The sequence below is a fragment of the Polypterus senegalus genome, chromosome 15, assembly GCF_016835505.1.
Source record: "Polypterus senegalus isolate Bchr_013 chromosome 15, ASM1683550v1, whole genome shotgun sequence".
NCBI classification, from domain to species: domain Eukaryota; kingdom Metazoa; phylum Chordata; class Cladistia; order Polypteriformes; family Polypteridae; genus Polypterus; species Polypterus senegalus.
Window position 1 is genome coordinate 131268282 of NC_053168.1, and position 18145 is coordinate 131286426.

Genomic DNA, 18145 nt, shown 5'->3' on the forward strand with positions numbered 1-18145 from the left:
TGGTATCTTGGTTAAAAAATGAAAACAAGGCATCTCTCGTGTACCAAGACTGTATACTGGTAATGTATACAGTATATTCCAGTTACCATCAGAAATGACATTGAGGATGTATGTTAACTGCTTTGTTATGACTATTTTAACAATGTTTTAAACCTCAACAAGTATATGAAAACCTGTTATGGTTAATTATTTTTGTTAAAGTTTTAAATAAATAAGAATACAAAATAACAGACGAACTAATTGTAACGTGTATTCTATACTCCCGAAGTTTACCCACGATTTGCGAAAAGTTAAAGACTCCATTTCCCATGAAAGCCTGTTCCCCTTTTTCATTTAACCGCATTGATTTCAATGTAAATTCTGTGATATTGGAGTTCTGTAATTGAATACGCTACGCACACTTGACACACACACACACACAGATTAACTAAATGCCATGAGATTAATTTAACCCATCAAAACAAACGTTCGTCCCTGGAGCTCATTTCGTTTATTACCGCTGTCGCGGTAGGACGGAACCGGAAGTTGCGGTGCGAACTGTTTTGCCCGCCATCAGCGGAGTAGTGACGCAGGACTCCGTCTACGGCACGCCACTTGTGACTAAGATCATAGCGAGCGGACTGAGGAAACATCGCCATTTCGGTGAGTATCATATTATTACAGCATGTCTGTTACATATGAATGCATTTGTCTATACTTGTAAGAGAACTCAGAAGGTTCTATTTCATGAAAGGGTTTGACGTTTAACTTGCTTGTGCCACCGCTTTCCACTAAGGCTTTTTGGGCCTCTCTGCTGCCGTCGTTTTCTGGGCCAGTCTTTTAGGCCTACGCCTTCTCGTTTGTGGATTGGATGGCTTGGTATTAGGGGAAAAGAGATTCGAGTTTTTATTGGTTGAGTCTGTGTCACTCAAACAGGTTATGCTGGGGGTTTTGAGGTGTGAAGACCTTAACCGGAGTGGTTCAGAGGAAGCCGCTTTTGGATATCTGATCGTACGAACCTGGAATAAATTTAGAACTTTTGTAGTAGTTTCAGTGAGCCTTCGGGTGGAAAAGAAAACGTGGCGTCCGTGGCACCGTCCGTGTACAGCTCGCCAGTTTGCGGTGCTATTTGGTTATAAAGATAGAGACTGATATACTTCACGAATTCAACGCATATTTAGGGTTTAGGTGTATCCAAACTTGGAATCGGATGTAGATCTGTGTAGTTAAATAAACATGATAGAGTAACGTTCTGTCATCCGAAAATATTAATTTACTAGAGATGAGGTAATTAGAGAAAAATATCGTTTGCTAAAGAGTAGCGCATGCGTACTTGTTTGCTACCAGTCTCGAATCAACAGTTTTCTGTGAAACTGCTTTCTGAAATTAAAACGCTAACAGAATCTAGGCTTTAGTTACCCTTTAATTATGAAGTTGATGGCTGCTGTTCTCGGTAGCTTATCGCTGGTTTCACGCATCACGTGATCGTTCGGTTTCGGACAAGCTAAAATTATAAGTTAGAAAATGTGGAATCAGCCTTATGTCTGAAATCTATAGCGTCAGTGAAAAGCATTTACTTCCTGCAGTTTTCTTACATTATTGTATAATCTGCCGTTTGGATTATATACTGTAGTTATTTTTATTTGCATTGAACTCAAATGTAATTGAAGTGTATCCGTGACGTCACATATAAGTACAACATTAAAAAGTGCCCAAAATATATGAAAGTGACATGAAATAATCAAAACACTTTAGACATCGTGAATTTGTGTATTGTCTTTAATTCGCTAACCCCCGGACTTTATTCGACAGTTAAAATATCATCTTCCAGATTCTGCTCACATATAAATAAAAACAAGGCACTATCAGTACCCATAAGTGTTTACACCCTATTTAGCCAACGTTTATGTAGAAGTCTAGCCACGAGATCTGTGCTGTAATCTGCTTTAAGAGGAACAGTAATTCAGGGGATTTCGGACATCAAAATAAACGGGAAGGTAGAAAGGATGATAGGAGAAAAATTGGAGGTCATCACAATATTTAGGTTTATTTGATTGGCTGATGCTTTTATCCAAATTGACTTATAAAAGAAGTCAACATAATCGAATACGCATAAGTCTAGGGGGACTGTTTGGGAAAGAGTGTTACAGGACAGGGTTATAAAACTGATCTATACAAGTGGGAGAGAGAGCTCAGAACAAAATACAGGATTGTTACAATTTCTTCCTTACAAAAAAATCTACAGCTATTATCAGACAGAAATTCACCAAAGAAGAGAGCCTTCAAACATTTCTTAAATATACATTTCTTAAACATCCACTACACAGAGCCAGTGTAACAATCAGAAAAAGGGAGTGATGTGCCCATCTCACAAGGTTTAACAGCAGACGTGCTGCTGCAGTTGAAATCATCTATAGTGGCTTGGTGACACATACTGGTACTTCTGCCAGCTGAGAGTTGCAAGACCAAAGCCTGGACCAGGAATTATGCTGCATACTGTACCAGACCTAGTTTGATCTTGTTGATGTTGTATATAGTGAAACTGCATTGTAATTTGTAATGACTACTGCTGCCCATCATCCCCATTGTGTATGGTCACAAAGTCTTTTACGTTATCAGCTCCTTTCATCCTAATGTGGTAAGAACCTGTAGGGGGGCCGTATTTGTCTGAATTCATCATAATGTATAATGCCTTTTACAATAACAACCTCTTTCCCTTTAGCCATTTACAACATAATAGACATTTTGGCAAAGGGATAGTGTTGTGTTATATTACAGTATTATATCATTATAAAAATGTGTATATTTTTGTAGTTCTTGCACACAAGTAATAGGTTGCACTTTTTTATTCATGATTATCTATCTATCTATCTATCTATCTATCTATCTATCTATCTATCTATCTATCTATCTATCTATCTATCTATCTATCGAATAGCCCATCCATGAGTGTTTCCCTTATGATAATCCTCAGCCAGCTTTGCACATGAGAACTGTTATCTTTTGTCATTTTTTAGCAGACGACTTCAAGCTTTATCAAGCTGCAGCTTTCATATTCGGCCACAAGCTCTTAATTACCAGCTATGAGCTTTGCCTGGGTTGCTTCAAAATGTTCACTAGTTGGAAGTGTCTTTGGCTGAATGCTTTCTGTATTTCCTCTCAAGATTTATATGTATACTATTGCATTTTTCTTCAAACTCTCAGAATGATGCTGCCTCTGCTGGACATGATAACCAGTTATTCTGTATGTAGCAGTTTTTGTGTAACATGCCACCGTTAGGCATGTGACAAAAACTAAGTGACTAGAATTATAGAGTTCCACAGACTTTACTTGCCAGGAAGAATTTATTTTAAATCTTAGTTTTATTAGAACATTCAGCCACTCGCTTTTATCTGTCCTCTTCAATTACTGTATCATCCCTTGAGAAAGGGGTTGGACACATTAAGAACCATCTGTGTTGCTTTAATTGGGGCGTGAAGGGAGGCATCTTGTTAGTACAGCACTGCTTTCTTTTTCTCTGCTTCTTCTCTCTGCCATCTCAGAATGGGGCTGATGGTGTGGGTTGGAGATTTTTCTTTTTTCACTTATTGATGGTTGTCATTTTCTCATTTGTTTGTTTCCTTTTTTTTTTTTTTTTTATAAATTTTCACACAATCATAGTGAGTCAGAGGCAGTTGGTAACACGCTTCTAGGATTTTCATTCACATAATGTGATATGCCCAGCAACATACTCCTGGCAGTGTGCAAGTCATTCCAGTACAATCAAACAGGGACAAGCACAAGTGTGCTGGGAGGTCACCATTCAGTTGGTAAATTAGACCTCTTCAGCGATTTTGTCAGGTGTTTAAACTGACATATCCAGCTACAAAATCAGCAACTGCGGTCAGCAAGTCTGACATACCACGAGAAGTCACATAATGTGATACTAGCTTAACAGTTGTGGAATTATTTGCTGTTTTGAAGCTTTGTTTAACATGAACCTTGCTTAGTAAGTTTTAATTTTAGAAATCTGAGTGTTACACTGATTGTGTTGTAGTTGTAGAAACTTTAGAGGAATGTGAAGTTGACTTTTTTTTCTCAGTAGACTGATTAACAAGCTAACAACATATAGCATCTTTCAACTCCTTCCTGGTACCAAATTTAAGTTTGGGATGGATCCTGCTGATGCATGTTGATCATCTTGTGTTTTGTTGCAATGCTCACTTTTGCTGTGATGTAAGAATTGATGATTTGAAGGTTAGACTGTCCTATTTGCTTCCCCCTCAGCTTTTAATTTGTCTGTATTTGCCTATATCATTCCTTGTACATTGGTTTCTGTTGTGGTTAATCAGGTTGGTCAACTCATTATACAGTTGATCTTTATGATTGGTTTGTTATCATGGATTAATAATACACTGGGCTGTAGAATTCAAAGTCAAAAGTCAAAGTCAAAGTGAACTTTATTGTCATCTCAACCATATACAAGTATACAGATAGACGAAATTGCGAAGCTCAGGGTCCACAGTGTAACAACATGATGTGCAAATAGTAAATTAAAAATAGAATAAAAATTTTAAAATTTATAATTAAAACACAAACAAACAAGACAAGACATTGTGCAAAGATAGGACAAACAAGTAGCAGCAATATTGATGTGTAAGATATGTAATATAATAAGTAAATAAATAATAAATAATAGATATAGATAATACAGAAATTATCAGTGTATGATAATAGTTGTTTAAGACGTGTGTAAACAATGACAGGTCAGAATGTTTCATAAATCCTTAGAGGTCAGTATGAGATTTTCAGTTCTTTGCAGGATAGTGGTTTTCATGTATAAAAGTTCTGTTTTGTAGAGGAGGTTGAGGCCGTGTGGAAGGTCCCAGGGGGCAGCCTGGTGTTAAGGAGTCTAACAGCTTGGGGGTAAAACTCTCCTGCAGCCTCGCAGATTTGGCTTTGATGCTGCAATATCTTCTCTTGGATGGCAGAAGTGTGAAAAGTCCATGTGAGGGGTGTAAGGGGTCCTGCACAATGCTGCAGGCCTTGCGGACACAGCGTTTGTAAAATATGTCTTGTAGTGAAGGGAGAGGCACCCCAATAATGTTCTCTGCTGTCTTCACTATCCTTTGCAGGCGCTTGCGGTCGGATATGTTGCAGTTGCCATACCAGACAGTGATGCAGCTGGTCAGGACACTCTCTATGATGCCTCTGTAGAACATGGTGAGGATGGAAGGGGAAGACGTGCTTGATTCAGCCGCCTCAGGAAGTGTAGTCTCTGCTGGGCTTTCTTGATTAGTGATGAGGTGTTATGTGTCCACGTAAGTTCCTCAGTTAAGTGCACACCGAGGAACTTGGTACTCCTAACAATCTCCACATCTAAACCGTTGATGCTGAGCGGGATGTGGGCAGGACGTGATTTTCTGAAGTCCACGATTATCTCTTTTGTTTTGTCGACATTGAGAGATAGATTGTTGTCTTCACACCATGCGGACAGCCATTTCACCTCATCTCTGTATGCTCTTTCATCATCCCTGCTTATCAGTCCCAGCACCGTCGTATCATCCGCAAACTTGATGATGTGATTGGTGTTGTGCGTGGCTGTGCAGTCGTGAGTCAGCAGGGTGAAGAGCAGTGGACTAAGCACACAGCCCTGCGGTGCTCCAGTGCTCAGTGTGATGATGCTGGAAGTGTTGTAGCCCATCCGAACTGACTGGGGCCTCTCTGTCAAGAAGTCCAGGATCCAATTGCAGAGGGTGGTGTTTAGGCCCAACCTGCTCAGTTTTACAACCAGCTTTGGAGGGATGATTGTGTTGAAGGCAGAGCTAAAGTCTATGAATAGCATCCTGACATATGTGTCTTTTTTATCCAGATGTGTCAGGGAGATGTGAAGGGCAGAGCATATGGCATCCTCAGTTGACCTGTTTGAGCGGTATGCAAACTGAAGAGGGTCAAGGGAGGCAGGGAGATTAGTCTTTATGTGTGACATGACTAACCTTTCGAAGCACTTCATTATGATTGGTGTGAGTGCAACTGGTCGGTAGTCATTCAGGCATGTCACTGATGACTTCTTTGGCACTGGTATGATGGTGGTCGACTTGAAGCATGTTGGGACTGACGACTGGCTCAGAGATGTGTTGAAGATGTCTGTGAGGACACCAGCCAGTTGACTTGCACATTCTTTGAGCAAAGCTTTATCTGAAAAGAGGCCTGTATGTAATATGTTAGACTTCAACAAATGTCAATGAACCACTGCTCTGAATCTTTTTCTCTGGGCTACTTATAAAGCCAGAGGGAGGACCTTGCAGTTATGACATCATGGTGGCCTTCCTTTCTGTGTCTTCACCCATGAAGTGAATGTAATAGCTGCTCATTTATGGGAACAAAGTGTCATTAACAAATAATAATAAAACAGTAATTCAAGATTAACAAAAATAGAAAATACACATAAATCCAGGATGTAACAAAACAAAAACAAGTTCATCGTATGTGATGACTCAGTTCCTCAAGCCGACTAAGTGCCTCCAGGGATGTTAAGAAGAGAAAAAAAAGAAGACAGAAAAGACGTAGTAATAGAAAAAAAAAAATAAAGCAATTAGTATGATTAATTAAAAATATGAAGAAACACTTACCTGTGCTGTTAGGTAGGGATGCCTTTAAAATTTGTAGTACACTACAAGAAACACTGGGATCATGCTTTGGATAGTGTTTGTGAGGCCACATGTGCAATATTAAGTGTAGCTTTAGCAGAAGAACATAACTGCACTCACTACCTGTAGAAGAAATGCAGAGATGAGCTAATAGACGTATTCAAGGCTGCCTTGTTATGGAATATTTTAGAGACATTTTAATCCTTTATGTGTTGGTAAACTGAGAATAAAAGGGGGGTATGACAGCACTGTTTCAGATTATGAAGGGAAATAGGCAGGCCACATTTTACTTTAATTTCTTTGACAAGGACCAATGGATGTAAATAGAAGCTAGTTAATGGTAATGTTGTATAAATCACTGATGGTTCCTTGCACAGAAAACATAAGATACACTTAAAATAAATGTATACTATATCCTGGCTTTCATAATCATTACAAAAGAAAAGAACAGGATTCCAGTTTATAATCGATACATAATTCATGGACAATAAAAAAATAAATCCTGTGGAACAGAAAAAATAGATTCCCTAAATCAATGATTTAACTGCAGTTTATATTTAGTTTAGCAGAATTTAGCTGCAAAAAGGCATAAAACACAACGTTTGAACTATAGCCAGATTCGGATTTCTGACTCAGCCTGGGTGTGGCCATAAATCTGTAAATATGCAGTTTATTATAATGTGCTTCAGATGTACAGGGTTGCTACTCGCACTTGGTGCTAGTCTTGATAGGGAGGAGGAGGAGGAGTTTGGAGCATGCGCTGATAAGATGGCAATTAATTGTCTGACAGAAGACGGTTAAGAATTTATACAATAGCTGGAATTATCTAAATTAATACAATTTAAATTGGAAAAATGATCACGGGAGTGCTTGGGCATCCAGATTCTGGTCAAATCCAGATATACTGTAGATAGATCTGCAAATATCTAATTAAGTCACCATGAGCTGTAAACACTCACCATCAATATCATTTATATATTTTTTAAAAACTTTGTTAACTCCAATTCTGTAATGGAAATCACCCAGAAAATGTTAGAACTCTTTAAATTTAAGAAGTCCCTTGCTTTAGTGCTTAATGAGCCATAGTGATCTATTCTTGAAGCCATTGCCACACATTGCTGCTCCGGGCCATTATAAAGTAATTATTTTTCTTTCATACCTAATTTTCTCAGTGTTAAGAAGGGCTGCTATAAGGGAAAATGGCAGCAGATAAGTACAACCTATTTTTATACAAATAAACACATCTTTCAGCCATGTTACAAGAATGACACGGCCAACCTTTTCAAGGTAAAGGCTTCTGTATGTGTATAGTTCTATCTTGTCTGGTAAAAAAAAAATGTTGATTGCATCATCTATATCTATAAAAGTAATGATTATAAAGAATGCTTTCCTTTCAAAAGATCCAATATTCTATACAAAAAGAGATCTGTAAAATCTCTTGTCTACATAACAGTAATTACCTTTAAAGATGAATTTTGAAAATCAATATTGCATATTATAAGCAATGTGACCTTTTTTTTCCTTTTTCATAATGCAATCATTAGCTGGGTCTCCTTCAGAAAAAGTGACATTTACCTGCCAAGTGCACAACTATCTTGTCTCTGTTTCGGTATTTTGTTAGCAAACAGCAGATCCTGTTTTGCATGGAACCTAAAAAATGACTTGTTGGTACACAAGGGAAAACAGAAAATAGTGGCAGTGGAAGTTTCCAATAAAATGATTCAAGTAATTAGTGTAGCAAGGGGAGTGATTGCAGAAAAAGGCCTTCTGACTTCTAGCAAGAAGTTGTTGATGCATGCAGTTATTTTCAGTAGCAAAAAGTGAAATACACATTTTTAAACATCTTTATCTTTTGTGAAATATTAAAACCCTAATCAAAGTGCAGAAAGGGAATGACAGATAATGCACACATCCATCACAGCTTATACAATCTCGTGGTAGAATGTTGATTAATATTGAGAGCACCAGTTCTCAATATCTTGTTGTCAAAAGGACACTGTCCCTTTAAAAGTGCCTATTCCTTTTTATTAATTCTAAATATATGTTAATAATGTCCTGTATGTTAGTTTTTTTTCTGCTTGTGTGTGTTATTTTCTTCTTATAATTAAAAATAAGAATTGATTAATATACTTCTTTAGACCTCTTTTCACTGCACCTCCAATAGTTATCTATTAAAATGATAACTTGTATACTCCCTCTGTTCTCAGTATTGTTTTGTTTCTTGTTGTCTGACTTTCTGATACTTATGAGTCCTAAGATATTTTCATCTGGCATTTACAAAGGAACAGTGTACTTAACTTTGATGGATAGAGAGTGAAAAAGGTAATGCTAATACCCTGCTTTCTTCTGTCACCCAATGAATTTGTATTTGTGTATTGACTCTTAATGTGAAATGGTATTTTTGGATGGAAATGCTCACTAATTAATATTCTAAACATAAGCTGATTTACCTTAAGGCTAGATTTTGATAGACATCATGGGAGCATGTCATTCCAGTAGAGGGCTAAATAGCAGTCCTAGTGTTTCTGTGACCTCATAGTTCCCTGAGATGCCTTCTTGGAGTTATGAAATAATACTTTAATGCATTTTGTCTTTCCCTCTTTGTTACATAAATAATTACAGAGTTACATAAAATGGCCAATATGTAGCCTTTTTTTGGGTTGTGGCCTTATTTGAGCATAGTAAGTTTTTTTTTTTTTGAGTATAAGCTGTGTGTCATGCGGCTGGGGGTGGTACCCAGCCGGGAGGACCGGAGGAGGGCTTGTGTCTCCTCCAGACCACAAGGGGATGACCGTCCTGGCTGTGTTGGGGCCCACGGGTAGAGGGCTTAGAAGCCCAAACCTGTTGGGGCCCGTGGTCACCGCCAGGGGGCGCCCTAATGCCTTGGGAGCCCTGGACCTCAGTACTTCCGCCAGACCAGGAAGTGCTGGGGGGGAAGAGAAGCAGGGACACCTGGAGTGCTTCTGGGGATACAGCTGGCACTTCCGCCGGAGATTGCCGGGAAGCACCTGGGGCACATCCAGGTTTCCCTGCTTCTCTTCCCCCCCCAGCACTTCCTGGTCTGGCAGAAGTACTGAGGTCCAGGGCTTCCAAGGCATTGGGGCGCCCCCTGGCGTGACCACGGGCCCCGTCAGGTTTGGGCTTCCAAGCCCTCTAACCGTGGCCCCCAACACAGCCAGGGCGGTCGTCCCCTCGTGGTCTGGAGGAGGCACAAGCCCTCCTCTGGTCCTCCTGGGCGTCCCGTCTGGGTACCATCCCCAGCCGCGTGCCACAGCGGTTTTGGATAAAGTATTCACTACACTCTCAGAATTGCTGCAGTTTTCCAAGTGATACCTTAACTGCAAGGATGCTGCTGACTCTACTAATACTTGCCAGGCTACCAAAAATACAATGATGCTGGAAATTGTTCAAAATTTATTGTATTGTAATGACAGTTTATCTTTGGGTTTCATAAGGAACATTGCATGTATTGATTGCCAGAAACATTCTGAGCGTTGACCCAGCTTTGAGCTCTGGTTGCTTGCACTAACATTGTCTCTTAACTTTTACATTTCAGTTCTGTCTTAATTCCCACGACCCTGCAGTGATAAGTAAGGTTCAGGAAATTAACAAAGATAAGCTGTTGTAGCAGGCATTATCATAAAAATTGACTGTAATTTATAGAAAAGGGTATTATAGTGAATTAAACAAGCTTTACTTACAGGCAAGTTGTTTACCACCAACAACTTTAAATTGCATTTTAGTGCATCATCTTTGTCTTTGGTCTACTTTTCCTGGTGATGGTCATAGTGACAACCTAACCTGGACAAACTGGGAAATCTTATCCTCGGCAACTTCTTACAGCTCTTCCAGGGGATACCTCAGGTACTCCCAGCCAAATAGAGACATATATTTACATCCAGTATATTCATTGGTCTTCTCCTAGTGGGCTGTGCCTGACAACACCTCCCTCATTCAGCGTGTCCAGTGGGCAGCCTAACTGCTTGTCCAAACAATCTCTACGGTTTCTTCTCAATCCAGAAAAGCATAAGTTCTTCTACAAAGTCCTCGAGTGTTGCTGAGCACCTCAACCTGTCATGGAGATCTAGATAAGAACATAATTAGCTGGTTAAGTTTGCAGATGATACTGAATTAGGTGGAAGGGCAACAACAATCAGCTAGTATCATACAAACTTAAGCAGATTTGGGACAATGAATTTTAATGTAGGTACATGTAAGGAGCAGAAATGTTAGATTTGAATATACAATGCGAGTTCAAAAAAATTTGAAAGTGCCCCTTATGATAAGGACATAGGAGTCATAGTGGACTTTTCACTATCAACATCAAAACAGTGTACTGAAGCAATCAACAAGGGTGTTTACATCAAAATTACAAAAACAATCAAGGAGGATAATACGGTTTTAGGTTATATAGCATGATGTGTGGAGAACAAGTCATGGGAGGTTATGCTTAAGTTTTATAATATTAGCGAAGCTTTGCGTGGGGTACTGTGTACTGTTTGGATCTCTGTATTACAAAAAAAATGACACTCCAGCAGACCCCCATGACCCTGTAGCTAGGATTTAGCGGGTTGGATAATGGATGGATGGATGACAATAGTGATAGAGAAAGACCTGAGAAGCATAACTAGTCTGATTCTGGAACTGAGAGGTATGAAGTATGAGAACAGATTGAAGGAGTTTAATCAGATGGAGATTAAGAGCTGACATGAGTGAAGTGTTTAAACATGTGAAAGGAGTGAATACAGTGGATACTAGCTGTTACTTTAAAATGAAATTTGAACACAGTTGGAAACTTGTTAAGGACAGATTTTCCACAAATCTCAGAAGGTTTTTCTTCATGCTTTTCCTCTCAATTTTTCAGCCATTACTAAAAGTTCATGACCATAGGTGAGCAGGAAGATTTTGACTGACAGGTATGTTAAAAGCTTTGTCTGAATATTTACCACCTGCTTCTTCACTAAAGTCAGCTACAACATCTGCAAAACCACTTACACTGCACTGGTAGTATTGCACTGGAACTTCTCCATGTGGGACAGCTGCTCAAATCCTTACCTGAAAGGAACCGTACCTTTAGGTTCGGAAGTGCAAATATTCACCTTGACAGCATCACACTCAACTGTAAAATGGTACAGTGTGTGCATGAGATCACAGATGGCAGCAATAGGATATCGCCTGCAAACAGCAGAGATGCACAACTTCGGTGTTCCGACTAGACTGGTTGCTCCACCAGCCTCAGGTGTGTCTTGATATTCTGTGCATTAAAATCACGAACCGGAACGGCGACAAGACCCACACGTGATGGAGTCCATTGCCTTAACAGAATTCAAACTCTACGTAATGGCAAGCAAGTGAACACGATTCTCGTTCCTCGGACACAGGCACTCGGTGGCACACAGAAGACAGAAAAAAAAATCATAACTGTGAGAATAATTTCAGGTACCCAGCACACATGCTTGAATCCAAACGTGGCAGCGTTGTCTGCGAGTGGCCAAGTGGATTACGTTGCCTGTTTGGGCTGTACGGAGGCGCCACGCTGGGACACTGCCCGCAGATTAAAGTGTGAGGTTGTGTTTGTGCAAAATAGCATGGAATGGGACTGACTGACTCTTGAGTTAAGGACATTTATACGGATCGAATGGAGGAAAAAATGTAAAGGTTTTTTAACAACCCGTTTTTTATTGAGTTTTTTTTTTTTATATTTTTTTATTTTTAGGAAACACTTTCTACTAAGGAAACTAACATACTATTTAAATTTGTACTAGTTCAGTGGAATAATTACTCTGAAAATTAACAAAACTGGAAATTCCAGTAACGTGTAAATTAAATCAAGTAGTGATCTGATTTTTTTTAAACTGAAACTGGAGGAAAAGTAACAGTAGTTTAGTTTCCTATAAAACTAAAAAATAGCACATTAACTCTTAAATCCTTTGTATACTGTTTTTATTAATATACACATATGACTGTTTGCTATCCAATCAGTCATTTTAAAAAGAATAATTTTAAAGTATGTGATTACACAAAGTAACTGTTTTTGTCACATGATTTAGTATAGACAAATCTTACAGCATGTATCATACCGAATTCAAATATCTAATCAGACTTTGTCTATCGCACAAAGATTTTAAGTGACACATGATTAAAATGTACAGTAAACATATATGTATGCTATATAGGCATGATGGGGATAGTAAGCATACTGGGACTTGGCTTAGCATCGCTTTTCCATTTTAGAGTTGTCCTGACGAAACCATTTACCACACACTTTGCTGACCTCTCCTGGATATCCAGGTAAAAAGTCTAGACGAAAATCCAAAAAATGAATTTTTAGAGACATGCTGCATCTCCAAGGCCTTGTACAGCTTCAGAAGATCATCCACTGTTTCTTGGTTGTTGTCTGCTTTATAATCCCCAAGAAATGCCTGCAAATAATCTTGAAATTTTACCTTCTTATGTTGTCTGCCAGTCATCGAAATTCTTATTTTGAATAAATTCACTGATTTGAGGTTCTGCAAAAATTCATTTTTTGATAGTTACATAGCTAATCCTAGGAAATGTCTTTCATATATATGTGAATCCGAGTCCAAATGCGTTAAAGCATTCAGACTCTGCTAAAAAGACATTTTATGTCCTTCTAATATAAGTTATAAAATGTTCACAAACAGCAATAAAAACGTATCAATCCCAATTTAATTTTATAAAAGTACTTAATATGGGTCTATATTAACTGTTCTGTGACTCTTTACTAAACAGTGTTATTTTTATTTGTAACTTACCGGTAATCTTTAGCCGCTTGACATTTTGTTTTCAATAAAAACTTTAAACACATTGTGTGCATTTCTGTGGTTACTCTGCATTTTGTCCACCTTGTAAGTTGCTTAATAAGTAACTGTAGGCTATAACAGAAGTTATTTTTTTAATGGATAAATACATGATCTGTTTAATAGCTTGTTCTTTTATACTAGTCATTCTAGAAATTTTTGCAGGTTCTGGGTTAGGCATGGCCTGTGGAGTAAACAGTATTGCCGTGCTTTTCACTGAAACACATGGTTTAAACAACGGCGGAATTTGAATTGACAGTGGAGTGAATACCGAATGCATGGAAGTCACGGCTAACTGGGCTGCTCATTGAGAGTTTGTTTCAGAAGTAACTTTCTATTAGCATTTACTTCCTAGTTGAATAATAGTTTAAGGACGGGGTGGGATGAATATTATTTTAAAAACCTGTACAATTAACCTGCTCGAATGTACAGTATTTATGGAAAGTTATTGTGTAATTTAAATGAGTGACCACTAGATGGCAACCTATGTACGTTCAGAAGAGGTACAGTATTCATTTAATCGCAGATCTGTTGATACACACAACTAAAGATAGAAATGACAACTGGTTTGTGGATCATTTTAGTGCATGTTAGATGTGTGATAGTAGTTGTAGTAACTAGATGTTTACAGTTGATTTACTGCCTTGCATGTGCAGTTACAATTCCCATTCATTAAAAGAAAGAAGCATTGAGAAATATACACATAAAATTTGCATTGGTTGTGACAAGGATGGATAGGATTAGAAATGAGTACATTATAGGGTCAGCTCAAGTTGGATGGTTGGGAGACAAAGTCCAAGAGGCGAGATTGCGTTGGTTTGGACATGTGCAGGGGAGATATGCTGGGTATTTTGGGAGAAGGGTGCTAAGGATAGAGCTGCCGCGGAAAAGAAAAAGAGGAAGGCCTAAGAGAAGGTTTATGGATGTGCTGAGAGAGGACATACAGGTGATGTGTGTAACAGAACAAGATGAAGAGGACAGAAAGGTATGGAAATAGATGATCCGCTGTGGCAACCCCTAACGGGACAAGCTGAAAGAAGAGGAAGATTGAGAAACAGGTACATACCTAACCTGTAAAAGCTGTGTGGATTTCCTGTTGGGGCTTTGGTTGCCTCTCATAGTCTAATATAATATATAATACTAGCCAACCCACGCAGCATAATTATTCACTGATGGGTGAAGACTTCCTGAAAGACACAGTTGTCCAAATGGGGAGGGTTTGAGGATATGACTGCAAGTGAATGAAATGATGGAACTCTGGAGAGAGCAACATACAATTGTCCGTGAGTGAAAACTGGTTTTGGCAGATACAGGCATATCTTTTTGAAAGTTTGGCCCTGTGCCTTATTAATTGTCATTGCAAAGGCCAATCGAACAGGAAACTGTCTGAGTGTAAAAGGCAAATTTGAATCCGATGGGGTCATTGAAATCCGGGGAATAAGGACAGTTTATGAGGTAGCAGCCGTGATAGTTTTACACTCCGGTACATTGCGGTGAATGCTGGTAACAGAAAGTCTATTGCCATTACAGAGAAGTCTTGCTGGCAGGAGGTTTCTGAGAAGCATGATGATTGAACCAATTTTAATTTTGAGTTTATGCGGAGGCATGCCAGTGAGAGTAAGACTATTAAGGCGTGCGGGCACATGAGCAGGCAGTACGCATGCCTCGAGAGCGAGGGTGGACGCAGAAGGGCTCTGTCGTGCGTATCCCATGGTGGGGTGACTTAGTGAATTTTATATATGTATATGTATGTATATATGTATGTATGTGTATGTATGTGATACGGTTTGCATATTTGCAGCTGGAGATCCACAAAGGGAGAAGATGAATCATATATCACAAAGTTGTTTTTATTCCTGAGCTTTCAGCCCCTGCCAGGGACCTTTATCAGAGGATAATGCTTAGACTTGCAAGAATCAAAGGCAATATATAGAAAAAATTACGTGGGAGGGGCTAAGTCAGTGTGATTGGGGGGGGGGATTGGTTGTAAAGTTGTATTTATTATGAACATGTTCTTCTTAAGTTTGCATATGCTGGAGTTCATGCCCAGTGGTATACATAGGACAAACATCAAAAACAGTCGCAAAACATATACAGGAACATTGCAACGCTGTCAGAAAGAAGAAAGGACTCGCGATCACTGATCTATATGCATAGTAAATCTAGAGGACATACATTTAACTGGGACAATGTACAAGTAAGGTTTAAGGCCTGTACTAAAAGTGCCAGAGAGCTGGCCGAATCTTGGCTATCAAATGAGAACGCCATCAACAGACACTTGGACATAAATCCAGCATTTGCAAACTTAAGAAGAACATGTTCATAATAAATAAAACTTTATAACCACATGCATTTAGTACAGGTATCAAGACATGTCTCTTTCTGGCATCAGGCAGCTCATGAAAACAAGCTCCAGGTGGATGGGTACAAAGCCCTGATATTTTAACTTGCGTTTGAACTAGTGTGATGCTGTGCAGGACACTTTGTTATTTAAGTAGAGTATTAAAAAAAGACAGTTTGAAGAAATAGAACAGATGAGATGTGTGGTTGAAAGTCACAAGGATGGGTTTTGTGCAGCACACTCTGGAAGGACATCATTTCGAAGTCCCTATAATAACATTTATAACATTCAGAGATAGATCTATAGTAAAATTTCAACCATCCCCTTTCATACCAACTTAAAATGTAAGATTCGTGTCTTTATTACACTTTCCTATAGAATTTTCTTACTGTACCTTCTGTGAGTGTAATTAAAAGATATTATAGAACACTATAGAGGTATGAAAGGCAGAAATTGCAATTATGAATCGTTGCTCGCCAGTTTTGAGAACTCCTTTAATTTTGTAAAATGGTGAGCATTGCTTCCTTGGTTCAGCTTATCTCAAATGAATCAAAAGATGCTCCATCTACAAATATCACAATGAGCAGTTTTTGGCCTGGAACAAAAGAAAGATCCACCCCTCCATCAGCTATAACTACTCTTTATCTAATGAAAGTTGGCTCATATTAGCATGCAAGCCAACCAGAGTAAAAAGCAAGTACCCAGTTACCTGATTTTAAAGTCTGCTTCTTCAACACAAAAAATAAAATGCAGCCATGGAAAAAAAACTGTAATTCTTTTTTTTTTTTTTTCAAAACCTTGTTAGATGAAATGCATATAGGACACCAGATTTATCTTTTGTATTAAGCATGGAAGGTACTCAGAGCATCTCTTTGTATCCTTTCAAAGTATCCCAGTTTAAAGGCAATGGCAACACTTCCCTTGCTTGTAAAGTTCACAAAGGAATTGTTATGTTAAACTGTATTTTTTTTTTTTTTGCAAAGATTTAATATTTGTCACAAATGATAGATGTCTATAAGTGCACATCTGGGCTGCTGTTAAAATCAAGTGGTAAAATTGCCCATGTATGCTATCAGTTTAATGTAAATAAAAAAGGAAGGAGGGTGTAGATTCAGATAATATTGGTGTCTAAAGATAAGTACAATGCATTGTTTAGGTAAAACATAAGCATGCAAATTGCTGTAGTCTTCTAAGGTTACCAGATGTTCAATCAAAGATTATATGTTAACATTTTGATTATAGTTGTTGTAAATAACCAGAGACCTGCAATAATACATTAACATACTACACAAATGTGCCACAATGTACAACATTACTGAGCATAAAATGTAAATATAATCTTATTTATTACTTTCTAACAAGAGAAGACTATAATTAGCCTACATAATAATTTAATCACGATGTGCCACATTGAGCATGGGTTGGTGGTGTGATGCAAAAAGCTGATCGACAGAGCAAGCACCTGAAATACACAGCTTACCACACTTGATTTTTTTGATAGATTAAAATGACACTAGATAGTTAAGTAGGGCAGAAATGCACGATAAAGTGCGACCAAAACCTCATTTTTAGTATTTTTTTTTCCACTTCTCAAGCTGTATCTGTTCCTGAGAAGTATGTGAATTGACTCAGAATTTGAAGTGGAGCATGTCACCTGACCCACTTGCTCTCCAGTAAAATATTTATATGAAGCAATTGTACTTTGCTGTTTTTCTTTTAAGTGCATCAAGATGTTAAGGCATAAACTATCACATTATTAAATAAGTTTGTTTTGTTTTGAATACACATTGGTTTTCACTCTTAGTTCTTTCATGTTGCTGTTATCATTCTATTTAGTTTCCCTAATGGAATTGGGTTTTTATTTGTTTTATTTCACCTAGTGCTCTAAATATTCCAGACCGTCTTGACTTCCACAATGAGTATTAGATAATACGGAACTAGCCATAATGGCAGGTCTTGCCATCTGTCGATAGAAGGCTGTAATATTCGATAGGTGCACACTGCTTATGGCTGTAAGTGCAAAAGAAGGATAAGGAAATGGACAAATAACTTGAATACTTGCATGATTTTATGGGTACTTGTATGCTGAAAAACTTTTCAACATGTACTTGTACGCTTACAAAACTATATACATATTTAACAAAAAACAAAATTTTCCTATTCACAATTTTCTGGGTAAACCATCTGTTTTCATTGGAAATTAGATCTTCTTGCTTTTCTGTGTCAAGAACATAAACATTTGCTCTTGAAATTGTCCTAGGCCAAGTAACATATGCCTGGCCTTGTGTAAAACCAGTTGATGATAAATCGATACCAAAAGTATCTGAAGACTACAGAGTGTCAGAGGAAATGACACTCGTGTTTGCATGATGAT

At 38.3% G+C, this 18145-nt stretch overlaps 1 protein-coding gene across 1 annotated transcript in view; it reads left to right on the forward strand.

Moving 5' to 3' along the window:
- The first annotated feature begins 555 nt into the window (after positions 1 to 555).
- The window catches only part of znf407 (zinc finger protein 407), a 528111-nt gene continuing 510521 nt past the window's right edge, over positions 556 to 18145 (forward strand). The window contains exon 1 of the mRNA XM_039737697.1: positions 556 to 642. The gene's annotated coding sequence lies outside the window, so the exon portion shown is untranslated. The remainder of the gene's footprint in view (positions 643 to 18145) is intronic.